Below are 14,951 nucleotides of genomic sequence, written 5' to 3' on the forward strand. Positions count from 1 at the left end.
TGAAAATGAGTTTTAGAGGTGCCCCAAAAGACTATGGGATGATGTGGGACTAATAAAATAGAATTGTAAGCATGTGTCGTGATATAATCCTTCATTTCAAATTTAATATATTATATAGATAAATGTCATGATATAACCCATCGCTTCAGATTAAATATATTATATACATGTTTAGATTCACATGTATATTCTAAATTTGAAAATATGTCAACTCACATGTCTATTTTACTGTTAGATCACTTATGCTAAAAAATGAGATTTTTTTTGTCTTTGTCAAGGTTCAAACTCGTGACCTTCAATAGAGAACAAATATTATATTTTTCTATTTGAAATTAAAAATTAGTTTTAGATGTGCCACATAAGATTATTGGATGATGCCACAATAATAAAATAGAATTGTTAGCATGTCATGATACAATCCAACGCTTCAGATTTAATATATTATATAGATGTTTAGATTCACATGTCTATTCCAAATTTCAAAATATATCGATTCACATGTCTATTTTAGTGATATATCATTTATGCTAAAAATGAGTTTTTTATTGTCTTTCTCAATGTTCGAACTCATGACCTTCATTCGAGGATAAATATTATATCTTTCTATTTAAAAATTGAAAATGAGTTTTAGAGGTGCCACATAGGATTATGGGATGATGTGGCACTAATAAAATCTAATTGTTAGCATGTGTCGTGATGTAATCAGTCGCTTTAGATTTAATATTATATATAGATAGATGTCCTGATATAACCCGTCGCTTCAGATTAAATATATTATATAGATGTTTAGATTCACTTTTATATTCTAAATTTGAAAATATATCAACTCACATGTCTATTTTATGGTTACATCAGTTTTGCTAAAAAATGAGATTTTTTTTTGTCTTTGTCAAGGTTCGAACTCGTGACCTTTAATAGAGAATAAATATAATATTTTTCTATTTGAAATTTGAAAAAGAGTTTTAGTGTTGCCACATAGGTTTATGGGATGATGGAGCACTAATAAAATAGAATTGTTAGCATTTGTCGTGATATAATCCGTCGGTTCAGATTTAATATATTACATAGATGTCATGATATAATTTGTCGCTTTAGATTTAATATATTATATAGATGTTTAGATTCACATGTCTATTTTGAATTTAAAAATATATCAATTCACATCTCTATTTTATTGTTAGATCATTTATCTAAAAAATGAGATTTTTTTGTCTTTCTCAAGGTTCGAACTTGAGACCTTCAATAGAGATTAAATATTATATATTTCTATTTGAAAATTGAAATGAGTTTTAGAGATGCCACATAGGATTATCGGATGATGTGGCACTAATAAAATAGAATTGTTAGCATTTGGCGTGATATAAACCGTCTCTTCAGATTTAATATATTATATAGATAGATGTCATGATATAATCTATCGCTTTAGATTTAATATATTATATAGATGTTTAGATTCACATGTCTATTCTAAATTTGAAAATATATCACTTCACATGTCTATTTTAGTGTTAGATCATTTATAATAAAAAATGAGTTTTTTTTTGTCTTTGTCAAGGTTTAACATCGTGACCTTCAATAGAGAATAAAAATTATATTTTTCTATTTGAAAATTGAAAATGAGTTTTATAGGTGCCACATAGGATTATGGGATGATGTGGCACTAATAAAATCTAATTGTTAGCATGTGTCGTAATGTAATCCTTTGCTTCAGATTTAATATATTATATAGATAGATGTCATGATATAATCTGTCGCTTCAGATTTATTATATTATTTAGATGGATGTCATGATATAATCCGTCGCTTCAGATTTAAAAATATTATATAGATGTTGAGATTCACATGTCTATTCTAAATTTGAAAATATATCAATTCAAATGTCTATTTTTGTGTTAGATCATTTATGCTAAAAAATGAGATTTTTTTTTGTCCTTGTCAAGGTTCAAACTCGTGAGCTTTACTAGAGAATAAATATTATATTTTTCTATTTGAAAATTGAAAATGAGTTTTATAGGTGCCACATAGGATTATGGGATGATGTGGCACTAATAAAATAGAATTGTTAGCATTTGTCGTGATATAATGCGTCACTTCAGATTTAATATATTATATAAATGTCATATATAATTTGTCGCTCCAGATTTAATATATTATATAGATGTTTAGATTCACATGTCTATTCTAAATTTCAAAATATATCAATTCACATGTCTAATTTAATGATATATCATTTATGCTAAAAATGAGTTTTTTATTGTCTTTCTCAATGTTCGAACTCGTGACCTTCATTCGAGGATAAATATTATATTTTTCTATTTGAAAATTGAAAATGTGTTTTAGAGGTGCCACATAGGATTATGGGATGATGTGGCACTAATAAAATCTAATTGTTAGCATGTGTCGTGATGTAATCAGTCGCTTCAGATTTAGTATATTATATAAATAGATGTCTTGATATAACCCTCCCTTCAGATTAAATATAGTATATAGATGTTTAGATTCACATTTATCTTCTAAATTTAAAAATATATCAACTCACATGTCTATTTTAGTGTTATATCAGTTTTGCTAAAAAATGAGATTTTTTTTGTCTTTGTCAAGCCTCAATCTCGTGACCTTCAATAGAGAATAAATATTATATTTTTCTTTTTGAAAATAAAAATGAGTTTTAGAGGAGCCACATAGGATTAGGGGATAATGCGGCATTAATAAAATAGAATTGTAAGCATGTGTCATGATATAATCCATCGCTTCAGATTTAATATATTATATAGATGTTTAGATTCACATGGCTATTCTATATGTGAAAATATATCGATTCACATGTCTATTTTAGTGTTAGATCATTTATGCTAAAAAATGATATTTTTTCGTCTTTTACACGGTTTGAACTCGTGATCTTTAATAAAGAATAAATATTATATTTTTCTATTTGAAAATTGAAAATGAGTTTTAGGGGTGCCAATTAGATTTATTGGATAATGTGGCACTAATAAAATCTAATTGTTAGCATGTGTCGTGATGTAATCGTCGCTTCAGATTTAATATATTATATAGATAGATGTCATGATATAATCCGTCGCTTCAGATTTAATATATTATATAGATGTTTAGATTCACATGTCTATTTTAAATTTGAAAATATATCGATTCACATGTCTTATTTAGTGTTAGATCATTTATGCTAAAAAATAAGATTTTTTTCGCCTTGGTCAAGGTTCGAACTCGTGACCTTTAATAGAGAATAAATATTATATTTTTCTATTTGAAAATTTAAAATGAGTTTTAGAGGTGCCACATAGGATTATGGGATGATATGGAACTAATAAAATAGAATTATTAGCATTTGTCGTGATATAATCCGTCGTTTCAGATTTAATATATTATATAAATGTCACGATATAATTCGTTGCTTCACATTTAATATATTATATAGATGTTTAGATTCACATGTCTATTCTAAATTTGAAAATATATCAATTCACATGTCTATTTTAGTGTTAGATCATTTAGGCTAAAAGATGAGATTTTTTTCGTCTTTCTCAATGTTCGAACTCGTGTCCTTTAATAGAGAATAAATATTATATTTTTCTATTCGAAAATTGAAAATTAGTTTTAGAGATGCTACATAGGATTATGGAATGACGTGGCACTAATAAAATAGAATTGTTAGCATGTGTCGTGATATAATCTGTCGCTTCAGATTTAATATATTATATAGATATATGTCATAATATAATCTATCGCTTCAGATTTAATATATTATATAGATATATAGATTCATATGTCTATTCTAAATTTTAAAATATATCACTTCAAATGTCTATTTTAGTGTTAGATCATTTATGCTAAAAAATGAGATTTTTTTGGCTTTGTCAAAGTTCAACATCGTGCCTTCAATAGAGAATAAATATTATATTTTTCTATTTGAAAATTGAAAATGAGTTTTAGAGGTGCCACATAAGATTATAGGATGATGTGGGACTAATAAAATAGAATTGTAAGCATGTGTCGTGATATAATCCTTCATTTAAAATTTAATATATTATATAGATAGATGTCATGATATAACCCGTCGCTTCAGATTAAATATATTATATACATGTCTAGATTCACTTGTATATTCTAAATTTGAAAATATATCAACTCACATGTCTATTTTACTGTTAGATCACTTATGCTAAAAAACGAGATTTTTTTTGTCTTTGTCAAGGTTCAAACTCGTGACCTTCAATAGAGAACAAATATTATATTTTTCTATTTGAAATTAAAAATTAGTTTTAGATGTGCCACATAAGATTATTGGATGATGCCACAATAATAAAATAGAATTGTTAGCATGTCATGATACAATCCAACGCTTCAGATTTAATATATTATATAGATGTTTAGATTCACATGTCTATTCCAAATTTCAAAATATATCGATTCACATGTCTATTTTAGTGATATATCATTTATGCTAAAAATGAGTTTTTTATTGTCTTTCTCAATGTTCGAACTCATGACCTTCATTCGAGGATAAATATTATATCTTTCTATTTAAAAATTGAAAATGAGTTTTAGAGGTGCCACATAGGATTATGGGATGATGTGGCACTAATAAAATCTAATTGTTAGCATGTGTCGTGATGTAATCAGTCGCTTTAGATTTAATATTATATATAGATAGATGTCCTGATATAACCCGTCGCTTCAGATTAAATATATTATATAGATGTTTAGATTCACATTTATATTCTAAATTTGAAAATATATCAACTCACATGTCTATTTTATGGTTACATCAGTTTTGCTAAAAAATGAGATTTTTTTTTGTCTTTGTCAAGGTTCGAACTCGTGAGCTTTAATAGAGAATAAATATAATATTTTTCTATTTGAAATTTGAAAAAGAGTTTTAGTGTTGCCACATAGGTTTATGGGATGATGGAGCACTAATAAAATAGAATTGTTAGCATTTGTCGTGATATAATCCGTCGGTTCAGATTTAATATATTACATAGATGTCATGATATAATTTGTCGCTTTAGATTTAATATATTATATAGATGTTTAGATTCACATGTCTATTTTGAATTTAAAAATATATCAATTCACATCTCTATTTTATTGTTAGATCATCTATCTAAAAAATGAGATTTTTTTGTCTTTCTCAAGGTTCGAACTTGAGACCTTCAATAGAGATTAAATATTATATATTTCTATTTGAAAATTGAAATGAGTTTTAGAGATGCCACATAGGATTATCGGATGATGTGGCACTAATAAAATAGAATTGTTAGCATTTGGCGTGATATAAACCGTCTCGTCAGATTTAATATATTATATAGATAGATGTCATGATATAATCTATCGCTTTAGATTTAATATATTATATAGATATTTAGATTCACATGTCTATTCTAAATTTGAAAATATATCACTTCACATGTCTATTTTAGTGTTAGATCATTTATAATAAAAAATGAGTTTTTTTTTGTCTTTGTCAAGGTTTAACATCGTGACCTTCAATAGAGAATAAAAATTATATTTTTCTATTTGAAAATTGAAAATGAGTTTTATAGGTGCCACATAGGATTATGGGATGATGTGGCACTAATAAAATCTAATTGTTAGCATGTGTCGTGATGTAATCCTTTGCTTCAGATTTAATATATTATATAGATAGATGTCATGATATAATCTGTCGCTTCAGATTTATTATATTATTTAGATGGATGTCATGATATAATCCGTCGCTTCAGATTTAAAAATATTATATAGATGTTGAGATTCACATGTCTATTCTAAATTTGAAAATATATCAATTCAAATGTCTATTTTTGTGTTAGATCATTTATGCTAAAAAATGAGATTTTTTTTTGTCCTTGTCAAGGTTCAAACTCGTGAGCTTTACTAGAGAATAAATATTATATTTTTCTATTTGAAAATTGAAAATGAGTTTTATAGGTGCCACATAGGATTATGGGATGATGTGGCACTAATAAAATAGAATTGTTAGCATTTGTCGTGATATAATGCGTCACTTCAGATTTAATATATTATATAAATGTAATATATAATTTGTCGCTCCAGATTTAATATATTATATAGATGTTTAGATTCACATGTCTATTCTAAATTTCAAAATATATCAATTCACATGTCTAATTTAATGATATATCATTTATGCTAAAAATGAGTTTTTTATTGTCTTTCTCAATGTTCGAACTCGTGACCTTCATTCGAGGATAAATATTATATTTTTCTATTTGAAAATTGAAAATGTGTTTTAGAGGTGCCACATAGGATTATGGGATGATGTGGCACTAATAAAATCTAATTGTTAGCATGTGTCGTGATGTAATCAGTCGCTTCAGATTTAGTATATTATATAAATAGATGTCTTGATATAACCCTCCCTTCAGATTAAATATAGTATATAGATGTTTAGATTCACATTTATCTTCTAAATTTAAAAATATATCAACTCACATGTCTATTTTAGTGTTATATCAGTTTTGCTAAAAAATGAGATTTTTTTTGTCTTTGTCAAGCCTCAATCTCGTGACCTTCAATAGAGAATAAATATTATATTTTTCTTTTTGAAAATAAAAATGAGTTTTAGAGGAGCCACATAGGATTAGGGGATAATGCGGCATTAATAAAATAGAATTGTAAGCATGTGTCATGATATAATCCATCGCTTCAGATTTAATATATTATATAGATGTTTAGATTCACATGGCTATTCTATATGTGAAAATATATCGATTCACATGTCTATTTTAGTGTTAGATCATTTATGCTAAAAAATGATATTTTTTCGTCTTTTACACGGTTTGAACTCGTGATCTTTAATAGAGAATAAATATTATATTTTTCTATTTGAAAATTGAAAATGAGTTTTAGGGGTGCCAATTAGATTTATTGGATAATGTGGCACTAATAAAATCTAATTGTTAGCATGTGTCGTGATGTAATCGTCGCTTCAGATTTAATATATTATATAGATAGATGTCATGATATAATCCGTCGCTTCAGATTTAATATATTATATAGATGTTTAGATTCACATGTCTATTTTAAATTTGAAAATATATCGATTCACATGTCTTATTTAGTTTTAGATCATTTATGCTAAAAAATAAGATTTTTTTCGTCTTGGTCAACGTTCGAACTCGTGACCTTTAATAGAGAATAAATATTATATTTTTCTATTTGAAAATTTAAAATGAGTTTTAGAGGTGCCACATAGGATTATGGGATGATGTGGAACTAATAAAATAGAATTATTAGCATTTGTCGTGATATAATCCGTCGTTTCAGATTTAATATATTATATAAATGTCACGATATAATTCGTTGCTTCACATTTAATATATTATATAGATGTTTAGATTCACATGTCTATTCTAAATTTGAAAATATATCAATTCACATGTCTATTTTAGTGTTAGATCATTTAGGCTAAAAGATGAGATTTTTTTCGTCTTTCTCAATGTTCGAACTCGTGTCCTTTAATAGAGAATAAATATTATATTTTTCTATTCGAAAATTGAAAATTAGTTTTAGAGATGCTACATAGGATTATGGAATGACGTGGCACTAATAAAATAGAATTGTTAGCATGTGTCGTGATATAATCTGTCGCTTCAGATTTAATATATTATATAGATATATGTCATAATATAATCTATCGCTTCAGATTTAATATATTATATAGATATATAGATTCATATGTCTATTCTAAATTTTAAAATATATCACTTCAAATGTCTATTTTAGTGTTAGATCATTTATGCTAAAAAATGAGATTTTTTTGGCTTTGTCAAAGTTCAACATCGTGCCTTCAATAGAGAATAAATATTATATTTTTCTATTTGAAAATTGAAAATGAGTTTTAGAGGTGCCACATAAGATTATAGGATGATGTGGGACTAATAAAATAGAATTGTAAGCATGTGTCGTGATATAATCCTTCATTTAAAATTTAATATATTATATAGATAGATGTCATGATATAACCCGTCGCTTCAGATTAAATATATTATATACATGTCTAGATTCACTTGTATATTCTAAATTTGAAAATATATCAACTCACATGTCTATTTTACTGTTAGATCACTTATGCTAAAAAATGAGATTTTTTTTGTCTTTGTCAAGGTTCAAACTCGTGACCTTCAATAGAGAACAAATATTATATTTTTCTATTTGAAATTAAAAATGAGTTTTAGATGTGCCACATAAGATCATTGGATGATGCCACAATAATAAAATAGAATTGTTAGCATGTGTCATGATATAATCCAACGCTTCAGATTTAATATATTATATAGATGTTTAGATTCACATGTCTATTCCAAATTTCAAAATATATCAATTCATATGTCTATTTTAGTGATATTTCATTTATGCTAAAAATGAGTTTTTTATTGTCTTTCTCAATTTTCGAACTCGTGACCTTCATTCGAGGATAAATATTATATCTTTCTATTTAAAAATTGAAAATGAGTTTTAGAGGTGCCACATAGGATTATGGGATGATGTGGCACTAATAAAATCTAATTGTTAGCATGTGTCGTGATGTAATCAGTCGCTTTAGATTTAATATATTATATAGATAGATGTCCTGATATAACCCGTCGCTTAAGATTAAATATATTATATAGATGTTTAGATTCACATGTATATTCTAAATTTGAAAATATATCAACTCACATGTCTATTTTATGGTTAGATCAGTTTTGCTAAAAAATGAGAATTTTTTTTGTCTTTGTCAAGGTTCGAACTCGTGACCTTTAATAGAGAATAAATATTATATTTTTCTATTTGAAATTTGAAAAAGAGTTTTAGAGATGCCACATAGGTTTATGGGATGATGGGGCACTAATAAAATAGAATTGTTAACATTTGTCGTGATATAATCTGTCGGTTCAGATTTAATATATTATATAGATATCATGATATAATTTGTCGCTTCAGATTTAATATATTATATAGATGTTTAGATTCACATCTCTATTCTGAATTTGAAAATATATCAATTCACATCTCTATTTTATTGTTAGATCATTTATCCAAAAAATGAGATTTTTTTGTCTTTCTCAAGGTTCGAACTCGTGACCTTCAATAGAGATTAAATATTATATATTTCTATTTGAAAATTGAAATGAGTTTTAGAGATGCCACATAGGATTATCGGATGATGTGGCACTAATAAAATAGAATTGTTAGCATTTGGCGTGATATAATCCGTCTCTTCAGATTTAATATATTATATAGATAGATGTCATGATATAATCTATCGCTCTAGATTTAATATATTATATAGATGTTTAGATTCACATGTCTATTCTAAATTTTAAAATATATCACTTCACATGTCTATTTTAGTGTTAGATCATTTATGTTAAAAAATGAGATTTTTTTTGTCTTTGTCAAGGTTTAACATCGTGACCTTCAATAGAGAATAAAAATTATATTTTTCTATTTGAAAATTGAAAATGAGTTTTATAGGTGCCACATAGGATTATGGGATGATGTGGCACTAATAAAATCTAATTGTTAGCATGTGTCGTGATGTAATCCTTCGCCTCAGATTTAATATCTTATATAGATAGATGTCATGATATAATCTGTCGCTTCAGATTTAATATATTATTTAGATGGATGCCATGATATAATCCGTCGCTTCAGATTTAAAAATATTATATAGATGTTGAGATTCACATGTCTATTCTAAATTTGAAAATATATCAATTCAAATGTCTATTTTAGTGTTAGATCATTTATGCTAAAAAATGAGTTTTTTTTCGTCTTTTTCAAGGTTCGAACTCGTGAGATTTGCTAGAGAATAAATATTATATTTTTCTATTTGAAAATTGAAAATGAGTTTTATAGGTGCCACATAGGATTATGGGATGATGTGGCACTAATAAAATAGAATTGTTAGCATTTGTCGTGATATAATGCGTCACTTCAGATTTAATATATTGTATAAATGTCATGATATAATTCGTCGCTTCAGATTTAATATATTATATAGATGTTTAGATTCACATGTCTATTCTAAATTTCAAAATATATCAATTCACATGTTTATTTTAGTGATATATCATTTATGCTAAAAATGAGTTTTTTATTGTCTTTCTCAATATTCGAACTCGTGACCTTCAATAGAGAATACATATTATATTTTTCTATTTGAAAATTGAAAATGAGTTTTAGAGGTGCCACATAAGATTATGGGATGATGTGGCACTAATAAAATAGAATTGTAAGCATGTGTCGTGATATAATCCTTCATTTCATATTTAATATATTATATAGATGGATGTCTTGATATAACCCGTCGCTTCAGATTAAATACATTATATACATGTTTAGATTCACATGTATATTCTAAATTTGAGAATATATCAATCAAATGTCTATTTTACTGTTAGATCAGTTATGCTAAAAAATGAGATTTTTTTTGTCTTTGTCAAGGTTCTAACTCATGACCTTCAATAGAGAACAAATATTATATTTTTCTATTTGAAATTAAAAATGTGTTTTAGATGTGCAACATAAGATTATGGGATGATGCCGCAATAATAAAATAGAATTGTTAGCATGTGTCATGATATAATCCAACGCTTCAGATTTAATATATTATATAGATGTTTAGATTCACATGTCTATTCTAAATTTGAAAATATATCAATTCACATGTCTATTTTAGTGTTAGATCATTAATGCTAAAAAATGATATTTTTTTCGTCTTTTTCAGGGTTCGAACTCGTGATCAATAATAGAGAATAAATATGATATTTTTCTATTTGAAAATTGAAAAGGAGTTTTAGAGGCGCCACATAGGGTTATGGGATGATGGGGCACTCATAAAATAGAATTGTTAGAATTTGTCGTGATATAATCCGTCGCTTCTGATTTAATATATTATATAAATGTCATGATATAATTCGTCGGTTCAGATTTAATATATTATATAGATGTTTAGATTCACATGTCTATTCTAAATTTCAAAATATATCAATTCACATGTCTATTTTAGTGATATATCATTTATGCTAAAAATGAGTTTTTTATTGTCTTTCTCAATGTTCGAACTCGTGACCTTCATTCGAGGTTAAATATTATATTTTTCTATTTGAAAATTGAAAATGAGTTTTAGAGGTGCCACATAGGATTATGGGATCATGTGTCACTAATAAAATAGAATTCTTAGCATGTGTTGTGCTATAATCTGTAGCTTCAGATTTAATATATTATATAGATGTTTAGATTCACATGTCTATTCTAAATTTGAAAATATATCAGCTTACATGTCTATTTTAGTGTTACATCAGTTATGCTAAAAAATGAGATTTTTTTGTCTTTGTCAAGGTTCAAACTCGTGACCTTCAATAGAGAGTAAATATTATATTTTTCTATTTGAAATTAAAAATGAGTTTTAGATGTGCCATATATGATTATGGGATAATGCCGAATTAATAAAATAGAATTGTTAGCATGTGTCATGATATAATCCATCGCTTCAGATTTAATATATTATATAGATGTTTAGATTCACATGGCTATTCTAAATATGAAAGTATATCCATTCACTTGTCTTTTTTAATGTTAGATCATTTATGCTAAAAAATGATATTTTTTTCGTCTTTTGTCACGGTTCGAATTCGTGATATTTAATAGAGAATAAATATTATATTTTTCTATTTGAAAATTGAATATGAGTTTTAGAGGTGCCACATAGGATTATGGGATGATGTGACACTAATATAATCTAATTGTTAGCATGTGTCGTGATGTAATCCGTTGCTTAAGATTTAATATATTATACAGATAGATGTCATGATATAATTCGTCGCTTTAGATTTAATATGTTATATAGATAGATGTCATGATATAATCCGTTGCTTCAGATTTAATGTATTATATAGATGTTTAGATTCACATGTCTATTCTAAATTTGAAAATATATCAATTCACATGTCTATTTTAATGTTAGATCATTTATGCTAAAAAATGTGATTTTTTTTGTCTTTGTCAAGGATCGAACTCGTGACCTTTAATAGTAATAAATATTATATTTTTCTATTTGAAAATTGAAAATGAGTTTTAGAGGTGCCACATAGGATTATGGGATCATATGTCACTAATAAAATAAAATTGTTAGCATGTGTCGTGTTATAATTTGTAGCTTCAGATTTAATATATTATATAGATTTTTAGATTCACATGCCTATTCTAAATTTGAAAATATATCAACTCATATGTCTATTTTAGTGTTAGATCCGTTATGCTAAAAAATGAGATTTTTTTTGTCTTTGTCAAGGTTCAAACTCGTGACCTTCAATAGAGAATAAATATTATATTTTTCTATTTGAAAATAAAAATGAGTTTTAGATGAGCCACATAAGATTATGGGATAATGTTGCATTAATAAAATATAATTGTTAGCATGTATCATGATATAATCCATCGCTTCAGATTTAATATGTTATATAGATGTTTAGATTCACATGGCTATTCTAAATTTGAAAATATATTGATTCACATGTGTATTTTAGTGTTATATTATTTATGCTAAAAAACGATATTTTTTCGTCTTTGTCACGGTTCGAACTCGTGATCTTTAGTAGAGAATAAATATTATATTTTTCTATTTGAAAATTGAAAATGAGTTTTAGAAGTGCCACATAGGATTATGGGATGATGTGGCACTAATAAAATCTAATTGTTAGCATGGTTCGTGATGTAATCTGTCGCTTCAGATTTAATATATTATATAGATAGATGTCATGATATAGTCCGTCGCTTCAGATTTAATATATTATATAGATAGATGTCATGATATAATCCGTCATTTCAGATTTAATATATTATATAGATAGATGTCATGTGTAATATCCCATATTCCCTTAAATGCTTAATTAGTTGCCAGTTGAGACCAATTGAGTTCCTATGTACTCTAACTATTATCAATTGTAACATTTAGAGCTCCTATGTGCTCTAAGTGTTATCAATTGGGACCAATAGAGTAACCAGTGAACTCTGAAGAGATTGATTAATAATATAGAGACAGACCAATATTAATAAGTACAAGAATGGACATTTTTGGTAACATTAATAATTGGTCAATTGGTACTAGAGGATGAAATTTCAATTGAGATATTTTATGATACTACTTAATATTATATATTATTTATATATATTATATAGCATTTTGTGTGGTGGAAAAGAAACAAAGAAAAAGATAAGAAGTAGTAGGAATAGTAGGTAGAAAGAGGGAGAGGGTTATCAGAAAGGAAAAAAGAAAGATAGAGGAAAAGAAAGAAAGAGGAAAAGAGAAAGAGGAAGAAGAGAAGAAGAGGAAGGAAGGAAGAAATTGGAAAATCTCATGAAGATCATGTTCATCACCACCATCATCTCATCTTCATCATCACCAACTCCATCTCCATGTGTCCAAGGTGAGTTCTTAGCTAGTATAGCATTTGGGGGAAGAAACTTTATGAATTTGGGGGTTAGGTTTTGTGTGTAATGCATAATCATGAACTTGATGAATCCATGATGAGCTTGTTGTTGTTCTTACTCATCCATGCTTGTATGTCTTGATCCCTAACCTTCACATGTTATCTTAGTGTATCATGGTGTTGATACCCTATGGTTTCGGTTGTTGATAATAACATGTTGATGTTGCTTCATGGTGTTCATGATGTTATGTTATGTTGTATGATTGTTATGTGTTTTGGCATGGATTCATGATGGTGTATGTTTTGGTATGGATTGGGGTGGTTGAAATTGGAAAAATGAGTGGTTAAAAGATGAATTTTTGCAGGAACCAATCAATTGGTCCTTCCAATCAATCTATTGACATGAATTAATTATTTGATGAATTTAAATATGTCACCAATGGGGTTCAAACCCGGGATCTCCTAGGAATTGTACAAGCCTTACCACTAGGCCAAAGATGTTGTTGTTGAATATTTATGCAATGAAAAATGTTAATCTAAATCTTTATTAAGATAGATTAATGAATTAATTGAGGGTTATAACTCCGTTTTGGACACAGACGGATGCGTTAGAAAGATAACGTAAAGGGCTATTATTATTGTTCCATGTTATAAAATATCATGTGATTTATAAATACTATGAATTATATTATGATGAAAGTTAAATATTGTTGTTATGTTGAAGGTGAAATAACATGATTAAAAACCTTACAAAGGTGAGTGAGGAAACCTAGGAGTATAACATGATTAATAACTTAGAAAGATAATCTAGGTTATTGAACATGTGTGATACATGTATGAGAATACGGTATTCATTCGTACGATGCTTATGTGGAGGTCGTGGACGAATTGTTGCCATGATTGAGAATGAGACGCATTGTATGGAACATGCCTTGTTATTATTTGTGTATTATGGTGAATGAAGTCACATGTGATTGATGGATTTTGTTATGGTTCGTGGAACCGATGATTTGTGGAACCGATCATGTATTCAGAATGTGTGTTTTCTGTGATGGTACACATCTTTTTTGGCATGCTTGGATGAGTAAGCATTGAGATGTGGGACCAATGATTCGAGCCTCAATTGGGTTTGAGCCTCAACCATGGCGGACATGGGGGAAAGGTGGACACCTATGTGGGTTAGAGTCCCATACGGTGAAAGATACCCTAGGTGGGTTAGAGTCCCAAACGGGTGACGGTCACTTGAACTAGGGATTAAGCCTCATAGAGGACCCGATATCCACCGCGAAAGTCGAATGATACTAGCATGCATGAACTGGGCCTGGCTTAGACGTAATTCCGTTCTGGAATTGATGCGTCGTGAATTGAATAATGATCGTGGTTGAGTTATGAGAACTTAGATGCATGTTGCCATACAATTGCGAGATAGTTTCCCCGTTGCTCAAGTCTTCGTTCCCTTGTTGACTTGAGTTGGATATGAGTTAAATATTG

This window comes from Lathyrus oleraceus, chromosome 1 (genome assembly GCF_024323335.1).
Source record: "Lathyrus oleraceus cultivar Zhongwan6 chromosome 1, CAAS_Psat_ZW6_1.0, whole genome shotgun sequence".
Taxonomy (NCBI): domain Eukaryota; kingdom Viridiplantae; phylum Streptophyta; class Magnoliopsida; order Fabales; family Fabaceae; genus Lathyrus; species Lathyrus oleraceus.